Below are 12,489 nucleotides of genomic sequence, written 5' to 3' on the forward strand. Positions count from 1 at the left end.
TGGGCCAGTCCATAACCTCAATGCCTTCATCTTGCAGGAACTGCTGACACACTCCAGCCACATGAGGTCTGGCATTGTGCTGCATTAGGAGGAACCCAGGGCCAACCGCACCAGCACATGGTCTCACAAGGGGTCTGAGGATCTCATCTCGGTACCTAATGGCAGTCAGGCTACCTCTGGCGAGCACATGGAGGGTTGTGCGGCCCTCCAAACAAATGCCACCCCACACCATTACTGACCCACTGCCACACCGGTCATGCTGAAGGATGTTGCAGGCAGCAGATCGCTCTCCACGGCGTCTCCAGACTCTGTCACGTCTGTCACATGTGCTCAGTGTGAACTTGATTTCATCTGTGAAGAGCACAGGGCGCCAGTTGCCACTTTGCCAATCCTGGTGTTCTGTGGCAAATGCCAAGACTCCTGCACGGTGTTGGGCTGTGAGCACAACCCCCATCTGTGGACATCGGGCCCTCATACCACCATTATGGAGTGGGTTTCTAAGCGTTTGTGCAGACACATCCACATTTGTGGTCAGCTGGAGGTCATTTTGCAGGGCTCTGGCAGTGCTCCTCCTGTTCCTCCTTGCACAAAGGCGGAGGTAGCGGTCCTGCTGCTGGGTTGTTGCCCTCCTACGGCTCCCTCCACGTCTCCTGGTGTACTGGCCTGTCTCCTGGTAGCGCCTCCAGCCTCTGGACACTACGCTGACAGACACAGCAAACCTTCTTTCTACAGCTCGCATTGATGTGCCATCCTGGATGAGCTGCACTACCTGAGCAACTTCTGTGGGTTGTAGAGTCCATCTCAAACTACCACGAGTGTGAAAGCACAACCAACATTCAAAAGTGACCAAAACATCAGTCAGAAAGCATTGGTACTGAGATGTGGTCTGTGGTCCCCACCTGCAGAATCACTCCTTTATTGAGGGTGTCTTGATAATTGCCAATAATTTCCATCTATTGTCTATTCCATTTGCACAACAGCATGTGAAATTGATTGTCAATCAGTGTTGCTTCCTAAGTGGACAGTTTGATGTCACAGAAGTTTGATTTACTTGGAGTTATATTCTGTTGTTTAAGTGTTCCCTTTATTTTTTTGAGTAGTGTACATATATATATATATATATATATATATATATATATATATATATATATACTGTGGCTCTGGGTGTTGGGGGGAACGGCAGTGGCGGAGGAGCGGGGCACTGAAGGCAGCTGCCACCTGCTGCAGCCTACACCTGAACGGGATTCGGGCATATGATCTGACGTGGCCATAGACTATAATGGTCCAGACAGAGTGAATGTGCCCTCTGTCGTGCATCAGGTGTGTACGCCTACTGGAGGCGCAGTCTACTAAGCCTATGGCCTCGTCAGCACACACTACCGAATCCAGTTTTGTGAGGGAGTTCGCACCAAAGCCCCGACTGGTCAATGTGAAACTCCGTAAGGAAGAATGATGAGATACATACCTGCATAGACAGAGTATGAGAGTGATGAATGGATGGATAGATGGGGGCATTTTTGTCAGGTTTACACAGTGGCTGTTGGGCTCGAAAGAAATCACTTTGTGCAAACGTTGTCCTTATAGTCATGATTCCTTTTTCAGACCCCACCGCTCCACAATTTTACCACGGCCACTGATTTTACCTCGGCTCCCAGGAGGCTTCAGCCGCGCTCAACAGATTCGTCAACTTTCACAGAAGTCCAGTAGGTTCTGCCCTATTTCTGGAAACCTCCATATGGCAAATATGGATGAGACAGACGGATGATTAGATGGATGTCTGAGAAGAGGGCGCCCTGATAATGAGCATATATTACAAAGCCAGTACAAAAACAACAGGGGTCCCGGACCCTGGCCGTGTAGACTGATAACTGGTGTACTGCACTTACTGGGAGACATTAAGTCATAGGGGCCACACCAGGCAGGGACCCGATATTACAGGGTGGCAGGAGGGCGACTATTGCAAACAACATAATTAGAGCTATGGGCCCTTATGTGCAGAGTATTCAGGGGCCCCATTATGCAATGCAGGCAGGATACAGAGTCCCAGCAGAGCTTATATATCAGGTGTAAGGGCCACATAGTAATAATATCAGGGGCCCCAGCAGCCGCCTGTACTCAGCTCCTATATATCAGGTGTAAGGGCCACATAGTAATGGTATCAGGGGCCCCAGCAGCCGCCTGTACTCAGCTCCTATATATCAGGTGTAAAGGCCACATAGTAATGATATCAGGGGCCCCAGCATCTGCCTGTACTCAGCCCTTATATATCAGGTGTAAGGGCCACATAGTAATGATATCAGGGGCCCCAGCATCTGCCTGTACTCAGCCCTTATATATCAGGTGTAAGGGCCACATAGTAATGGTATCAGGGGCCCCAGCAGCTGCCTGTACTCAGCTCCTATATATCAGGTGTAAGGGCCACATAGTAATGGTATCAGGGGCCCCAGCAGCCGCCTGTACTCAGCTCCTATATATCAGGTGTAAGGGCCACATAGTAATGGTATCAGGGGCCCCAGCAGCCGCCTGTACTCAGCTCCTATATATCAGGTGTAAGGGCCACATAGTGATGGCATCAGGGGCCCCAGCAGCCGCCTGTATTCAGCTCCTATATATCAGATGTAAGGGCCACATAGTAATGGTATCAGGGGCCCCAGCAGCCGCCTGTACTCAGCTCCTATATATCAGGTGTAAGGGCCACATAGTAATGGTATCAGGGGCCCCAGCAGCCGCCTGTACTCAGCTCCTATATATCTGGTGTAAGGGCCACATAGTAATGGTATCAGGGGCCCCAGCAGCCGCCTGTACTCAGCTCCTATATATCAGATGTAAGGGCCACATAGTAATGGTATCAGGGGCCCCAGCAGCTGCCTGTACTCAGCTCCTATATATCAGGTGTAAGGGCCACATAGTAATGGTATCAGGGGCCCCAGCAGCTGCCTGTACTCAGCCCTTATATATCAGATGTAAGGGCCACATAGTAATGGTATCAGGGGCCCCGGCAGCCGCCTGTACTCAGCTCCTATATATCTGGTGTAAGGGCCACATAGTAATGGTATCAGGGGCCCCGGCAGCCGCCTGTACTCAGCTCCTATATATCAGGTGTAAGGGCCACATAGTAATGGTATCAGGGGCCCCAGCAGCCGCCTGTACTCAGCTCCTATATATCAGGTGTAAGGGCCACATAGTAATGGTATCAGGGGCCCCAGCAGCCGCCTGTACTCAGCTCCTATATATCTGGTGTAAGGGCCACATAGTAATGGTATCAGGGGCCCCAGCAGCCGCCTGTACTCAGCTCCTATATATCAGGTGTAAGGGCCACATAGTAATGGTATCAGGGGCCCCAGCGGCCGCCTGTACTCAGCCCTTATATATCAGGTGTAAGGGCCACATAGTAATGGTATCAGGGGCCCCAGCAGCCACCTGTACTCAGCTCCTATATATCAGGTGTAAGGGCCACATAGTAATGGTATCAGGGGCCCCAGCAGCAGCCTGTACTCAGCTCCTATACATCAGGTGTAAGGGCCACATAGTAATGGTATCAGGGGCCCCAGCAGCCGCCTGTACTCAGCCCTTATATATCAGGTGTAAGGGCCACATAGTAATGGTATCAGGGGCCCCAGCAGCCGCCTGTACTCAGCTCCTATATATCAGGTGTAAGGGCCACATAGTAATGGTATCAGGGGCCCCAGCAGCAGCCTGTACTCAGCTCCTATATATCAGGTGTAACAGACCCCAAGACACAGCAGTGGGGGTCGCACCATGGAGAGCGGCATAGGGGCTCCTGATCAGCCCATAACAACCTGCACTGCGGTGATGCGACCAGCAGGGGGCAGCGCACACAGCACCAATCACCCACCTGTCTCTCTGCTCCTCTCTCACAACACTGCCTGCAACTTCCGGCTTCCGAAGGCGGAGGAGGAGTCGCGTCTACCACTGATCTGAGCACTGGGGGGGAACTGCAGCGGCCGCTCTTACTCTGTCCCGTCACTGATCGCAGCCGCATCTTTATTTTACCTATCAGTTCATTAAATATCTGCACTTTTACAAACAATAACAATTTATTCTCCTCAGCTCCCCCTGAGGGCTACAAAGAGTTGGTATCTTCCAAAGCGCGACGATTGGAGCAGAGCAGCCGGCTCCCAGTCTTGTATTTTCACTGGGACCCAATCATATTTTATCCCGGTAACGCGTCATCTGGTGCGAAGATGAAAACGAGTAGGCTGAGCTGATGCGCCGCTGATCAGCCTCTAGATGGCGCTGTAGATCAGCACAGGACGGAATGCGCTGTTTACTCGCTAAAAATGTCGCTTCCTTTTGTGTGACATTGGATCTGTGCAGATGGCGACACATAATAGATCAGGGATCCTAATAGACTCCATGTAATTGGGAGAGATGAGATATATATATCCAGGGATGTGTCCTTCTGTCCTAAGCCTCTATAGTCTGCGCCGGGAGGACGAGGCTGGAGGAAGAGTGCGTCGCCGGAGATCACCATGTGCATAGGCGCTGACCACGTCTCCGGCGAGGCTTAAGGAGGAGTCTGTGCCGGAGCCAGCGCATAGCGCGATATCCAGCACCATTTTGTTGAAGACAAATTCGCAGTGTCTTCAACAAAATGGCGCCAAATAGCGCAGTATGTGCACACACTGACTCCAGCGCCATTTTATTTACATATTTAACACAGACGATGTGCTGCGGGGGAAGGGTGAGTAGGAGTGTTTGTGGATGGATGAGCAGGACAGGCAGGATCGGGGGGGGGTGACATATACCAGGATCGGGGGTGACATATACCAGGATGGGGGGGGGAGCATATACCAGGATGAGGGGGAGCATATACCAGGATTGGGGGTGACATATACCAGGATGGGGGGAGCATATACCAGGATGAGGGGGAGCATATACCAGGATGGGGGGGGGGCATATACCAGGATGAGGGGGAGCATATACCAGGATGGGGGGGGGGCATATACCAGGATGAGGGGGAGCATATACCAGGATTGGGGGTGACATAAACCAGGATGAGGGGGAGCATATACCAGGATCCGGGGTGACATATACCAGGATGGAGGGGGAGCACATACCAGGATGAGGGGGTGACATATACCAGGATCGGGGGTGACATATACCAGGATGGGGGGGCATATACCAGGATGAGGGGGAGCATATACCAGTATTGGGGGGTGACATATACCAGGATGGGGGGGAGCATATACCAGGATCGGGGGTGACATATACCAGGATGGGGGGAGCATATACCAGGATGAGGGGGTGACATATACCAAGATCGGGGGTGACATATACCAGGATGGGGGGCGGCATATGCCAGGATGAGGGGGAGCATATACCAGGATCGGGGGGTGACATATACCAGGATGGGGGGGAGCATATACAAGGATGGAGGAAGCATATACCAGGATGAAGGGGAGCATATACCAGGATGGGGGGGCATATACCAGGATGGGGGGAGCATATACCAGAATGAGGGGGAGCATATACCAGGATGGGGGAGCATATACCTAATGAGGGGGAGCATATTTCAGTATGGGGGTAGCATATACCAGGATCGGGGGTGACATATACCAGAATGGGGGGAACACATACCACGATCGGGGGGTGACATATACCAGGATGGGGGGAGCATATACCAGGATTGGGGGTTGACATATACTAGGATGGGGTGGAGCATATACCAGGATGAGGGGAAGTATATACCAGGATGGGGGGGACGATATACCAGGATCGGGGGTGACATATACCAGGATGGGAGGAAGCATATACCAGGATCAGGGGGCGACATACCAGGATGGGGGGAGCATATACCAGGATCGGGGAGTGACATATACCAGGATAGGGGGGAGCATATACCAGGATGGGGGGAGAATATACCAGGATGGGGGTGACATATATAAGGATGGGGGGAGTATATACCAGGATGAGGGGAGCACATACCTGGATGGGGGCATATACCAGGATGGGGGGCATATACCAGGATGGGGGGAGCATATACCAGGCTAGGGGGAGCATATACCAGGATGAGGGGGAGCATATACCAGGATGGAGGGGCATGTACCAGGATGGGGGGAGCATATACCAGGATGGGGGAGCATATACCAGGATGAGGGGAGCATATACCAGGATGGGGGATATACCAGGATGGGGGGCATATACCAGGATGGGGGGCATATACCAGGATGGGGGGGAGCATATACCAGAATGAGGGGGAGCATATACCAGGATGACGGGGAGCATATACCAGGATTGGGGGGTGACATATACCAGGATGGGGGGGAGCATATACCAGGTTCGGCGGTGACATATACCAGGATGGAGGGGAGCATATACCAGGATGGGGGAGAGCATATACCAGGATGAGGGGGAGCATATACCAGGATGGGTGAGAGCATATACCAGGATGAGGGGGAGCATATACCAGGATGGGGGGAGCATATACCAGGATGCTGGGGTAGAGCAGGAGCGAGGTGCGGCGACGCAACCACAGTGGCTGTAAGTATGGAACCTTTTCATATTATATATTGGATTGGTTGTCACTTTGACTATATTGTCTTTCATGACACTTATTTCTATTAATGTACTGAGTGTCATACTTGCATCCACTTTGGGAAAATGCTTCTATATTAGAACCTGCATTAAACAGAAGTCTCTCACTGTGCGACCTTTCAATTGGATAGACACTTGAGCTACCTCTTTATGACCTGTTTTTGCAGTGCCATATTTTGCCTTCAGGCAATTGATTTACATAGGGCAGTACATTTAACCTGTTCCTCGTCTCCATGCTCCTCCATTGTTTTTAATTTTATGCCTCTGAGTGTTTTCCATTTTTTCTATTCTTGATTTTTTTCAATAAAGATTTTGTATTTTCATGTTTTCATGAAGTTCTTTTGTGCTTCCTTGTTCTCCATGATGGGGGGGAGCATATACAAGGATGGAGGAAGCATATACCAGGATGAAGGGGAGCATATACCAGGATGGGGGGGCATATACCAGGATGGGGGGAGCATATACCAGAATGGGGGGAGCATATACCAGAATGAGGGGGAGCATATACCAGGATGGGGGAGCATATACCTAATGAGGGGGAGCATATATCAGTATGGGGGTAGCATATACCAGGATGGGGGGTGACATATACCAGGATGGGGGGAGCACATACCACGATCGGGGGGTGACATATACCAGGATGGGGGGGGCATATACCAGGATTGGGGGTTGACATATACTAGGATGGGGTGGAGCATATACCAGGATGAGGGGAAGTATATACCAGGATGGGGGGGACGATATATCAGGATCGGGGGTGACATATACCAGGATGGGAGGGAGCATATACAAGGATCAGGGGGCGACATAACAGGATGGGGGGAGCATATACCAGGATCGGGGAGTGACATATACCAGGATAGGGGGGAGCATATACCAGGATGGGGGGAGAATATACCAGGATGGGGGTGACATATATAAGGATGGGGGGAGCATATACAAGGATGGGGGGAGCACATACCTGGATGGGGGCATATACCAGGATGGGGGGCATATACTAGGATGGGGGGAGCATATACCAGGCTAGGGGGAGCATATACCAGGATGAGGGGGAGCATATACCAGGATGGAGGGGCATGTACCAGGATGGGGGGAGCATATACCAGGATGAGGGAGCATATACCAGGATGAGGGGAGCATATACCAGGATGGGGGATATACCAGGATGGGGGGCATATACCAGGATGGGGGGCATATACCATAATGGGGGGGGCATATACCAGGATGGGGGAGCATATACCAGTATGGGGGGAGCATATACCAGGATGGGGAGGAGCATATACCAGGATGGGGGGATATACCAGGATAGGGGGAGCATATACCAGGATAGGGGGAGCATATACCAGGATGGGGGAGCATATACCAGGATGGGGGGAGCATATACCAGGATGGAAGCAGTATATAACAGGATGGGGGGCATATACCAGGATAGAGGGAGCATATACAAGAATTGGGGGAGCATATACCAGGGTAGGGAAGCAAATACCAGGATGGGGGGCATATACCAGGGTGGAGGGGCATATACGAGGATTGAGGCAGCATAAACCAGGATGGGTGGAGCATATACCAGGATGGGGGGGCATATACCAGGATGGAGGGAGCATATACGAGGATTGGAGGAGCATATACCAGGATTGGGGGAGCATATACCAGGATAGGGGGAGCATATACCAGGATGGAGGGAGCATATACCAGGATGGGGGGAGCATATACCAGGATGGGGGGAGCATATACCAGGATGGGGAAGTATATACCATGATGGGGGAGCATATACCAGGATGGAGGGAGCATATAACAGGATAGGGGGTATATACCAGGATGGGGGGAGCACATACCAGGATGAGGGGCATATATCAGGATGGGGGGCATATACCAGGATGGGGAGAGCATATACCAGGATGGGGGGAGCATAAACTAGGATGAGGGGGAGCATATACCAGGATGGTGGGCATATACCAGGATGGGGGGAGCATATACCAGGATGGGGGAGCATATACCAGGATGGGGGAGCATATACCGGGGGAGCATATACCAGAATGGGGGGATATACCAGGATGGGGGGCATATACCAGGATGGAGGGAGCATATACCAGGATGGGGGAGCATATACCAGGATGGGGGGAGCATATGCCAGGATAGTGGGAGCATATACCAGGATGGGGGGAGCATATACCAGGATGGGGAGGAGCATATACCAGGATGGGGGGAGCATATACCAGGATGGGGGAGCATATACCAGGATGGGGGCACATACCAGGATGGAAGGAGCATATAACAGGATGGCGGGGCATATACCAGGATAGGGAAGCATATACCAGGATGGGGGGGCATATACCAGGATGGAGTGAGCATATACAAGAATTGGGTGAGCATATACCAGGGTAGGGAAGCATATACCAGGATGGGGGGACATATACCAGGGTGGGGGGGCATATACGAGGATTGAGGCAGCATATACCAGGATGGGTTGAGCATATACCAGGATGGGGGGGCATATAACAGGATGGAGGGAGCATATACGAGGATTGGGGGAGCATATACCAGGATTGGGGGAGCATATACCAGGATAGGGGAAGCATATATGAGGATGGAGGGAGCATATACCAGGATGGAGGGAGCATATACCAGGATGGGGGGAGCATATACCAGAATGGGGAAGTATATACCAGGATGGGGGAGCATATACCAGGATGAAGGGAGCATATAACAGGATGGGGGGAGCATATACCAGGATGGGGTGAGCATATACCAGGATGGGGGGTATATACCAGGATGGGGGAGCATATACCAGGATGGGGAGAGCATATACCAAGATGGGGGAGCATATACCAGGATGGAGGGAGCATATACCAGGATGGAGGGAGCATATACCAGTATGGGGGGAGCTTATACCAGTATGGGGGGAGCATATACGAGGATTGGGGGAACATATACAAGGATGGGGGGGAGCATATACCAAGAAGGGGACCAGGATTGGGGGATCATATACCAGGATGGGGGGGAGCATATAACAGGATGGGGGAACATATACCAGTATGGGGGGAGCATATACCAGGATGGGGAGGAGCATATACCAGGATGGGGGGATATACCAGGATAGGGGGAGCATATACCAGGATGGGGGGAGCATATACCAGGATGGGGGAGCATATACCAGGATGGGGGGAGAATATACCAGGATGGAGGGAGCATATAACAAGATGGGGGGCATATACCAGGATGGAGGGAGCATATACAAGAATTGGGGTAGCATATACCAGGGTAGGGAAGCATATACCAGGATGGGGGGCATATACCAGGGTGGGGAGGCATATACGAGGATTGAGGCAGCATATACCAGGATGGGTGGAGTGTATACCAGAATGGGGGGGCATATACCAGAATGGAGGGAGCATATACCAGGATAGGGGAGCATATACGAGGATGGAGGGAGCATAGACCAGGATGGAGGGAGCATATACCAGGATGGGGGGAGCATATAAAAGGATGGGGGGAGCATATACCAGGATGGGGAAGTATATACCAGGATGGGGGAGCATATACCAGGATGGTGGGAGCATATAACAGGATAGGGGGAGCATATACCAGGATGGGGGGAGCATATACCAGGATGGGGGGTATATACCAGGATGGGGGGAGCACATACCAGGATGGGGGACATATACCAGGATGGGGGGCATATACCAGGATGGGGGGAGCATATACCAGGATGGGGGGAGCATATACCAGGATGAGGGGGAGCATATACCAGGATGGGAGGCATATACCAGGATGGGGGGAACATATACCAGGATGGGGGAGCATATACCAGGATGGGGGAGCATATAACGGGGGAGCATATACCAGAATGTGGGGATATACCAGGATGGGGGGCATATACCAGGATGGGGGGCATATACCAGTATAGGGTAAGCATATACGAGGATGGAGGGAGCATATACCAGGATGGGGGGAGCATATACCAGGATGGGGGGAGCATATACCAGGATGGGGAAGTATATACCAGGATGGGGGAGCATATACCAGGATGGAGGGAGCATATAACAGGATAGGGGGGAGCATATACCAGAATGGGGGGGCATATACCAGGATGGAGGGAGCATATACTAGCATTGGGTGAGCATATACCAGGATTGGGGGAGCATATACCAGGATAGGGGAAGCATATACGAGGATGGAGGGAGCATATACCAGGATGGAGGGAGCATATACAGGATGGAGGGAGCATATACCAGGATGGGGGGAGCATATACCAGGATGGGGAAGTATATACCAGGATGGAGAGAGCATATAACAGGATAGGGGGAGCATATACCAGGATGGGGGGAGCACATACCAGGATGGGGGGCATATACCAGGATGGAGGGAGCATATACCAGGATGGGGAGGAGCATACACCAGGATGGGGGGAGCATATACCAGGATGGGGGAGCATATACCAGGATGGGGACACATACCAGGATGGAGGGAGCATATAACAGGATGGGGGGGCATATACCAGGATAGGGAAGCATATACCAGGATGGGGGGGCATATACCAGGATGGAGGGAGCATATACAAGAATTGGGTGAGCATATACCACAGTAGGGAAGCATATACCAGGATGGGGGACATATACCAGGGTGGGGGGGCATATACGAGGATTGAGGCAGCATATACCAGGATGGGTGGAGCATATACCAGGATGGGGGGGCATATAAAAGGATGGAGGGAGCATATATGAGGATTGGGGGAGCATATACCAGGATTGGGGGAGCATATACCAGGATAGGGGAAGCATATATGAGGATGGAGGGAGCATATACCAGGATGGAGGGAGCATATACCAGGATGGGGGGAGCATATACCAGAATGGGGAAGTATATACCAGGATGGGGGAGCATATACCAGGATGGAGGGAGCATATAACAGGATGGGGGGAGCATATACCAGGATGGGGGGAGCATATACCAGGATGGGGGGGTATATACTAGGATGGGGGAGCATATACCAGGATGGAGGGAGCATATACCAGGATGGAGAGAGCATATACCAGTATGGGGGGAGCTTATACCAGTATGGGGGGAGCATATTCAAGGATTGGGGGAACATATACAAGGATGGGGTGGAGCATATACCAAGAAGGGGACCAGGATTGGGGGATCATATACCAGGAAGGTTTATTTTCTCCCTGCTGCATTCGACTACGTGCAGGCGTCGGGCAACATAATAACGCTATTAACCTGCAGATTAATCACATATGTGCAGGTTAACGGTGTTATTTCTGGTGACAGGTTCCCTTTAATTTTGTAGTACAATACTTCAATAGAATGACCCGGACTCAGTGTATGCCTATACCATGCTATCCGGCACCATTTTTTTAAGACACTGTCTGCAAATTCGCATATACAGTGTCTTCAATAAAATAGCGCCGGATAAGCGCAAACGCTGACTGCAGCGCCATTTTATTGAAGTAATGTACTACAACGTCAACATAGCAGTGCGCATGCACCATCCATCACCATTATCCCTTTGGCTGGCACGTGTGCACTGCTGTGTTGACATTGTAGTACATTACTTCAGTAAAATGGCGCTTATCCGGCGCTATTTTATTGAAGACAATGTATATGCGAATTTGCAGACAGTGTCTTAAAAAAAAATGGCGCCAGAAATATACCAATAAAAATGCTCACCACCCGGGCGTAGAAGGGGTTCAATAGCTAGTATAATATATAACCAGTGGCGTAACGAGGCTGATGGGTCCCGGAGCAAGATTTGGACCCCCCCATTCTGATTATATACAGGGTGGGCCATTTACATGGATACACCTAAATTAAATGGGAATGGTTGGTAATATCAACTTCCTGTTTGTGGCACATTAGTATATGTGAGGGGAAAACTTTTCCAGATGGGTGGTGACCATGGCGGCTATTTTGAAGTCGGCCAATTTG

This window comes from Phyllobates terribilis, unplaced genomic scaffold (genome assembly GCF_046119375.1).
Source record: "Phyllobates terribilis strain yellow unplaced genomic scaffold, ASM4611937v1 Scaffold_19__1_contigs__length_20705806, whole genome shotgun sequence".
NCBI lineage: Eukaryota > Metazoa > Chordata > Amphibia > Anura > Dendrobatidae > Phyllobates > Phyllobates terribilis.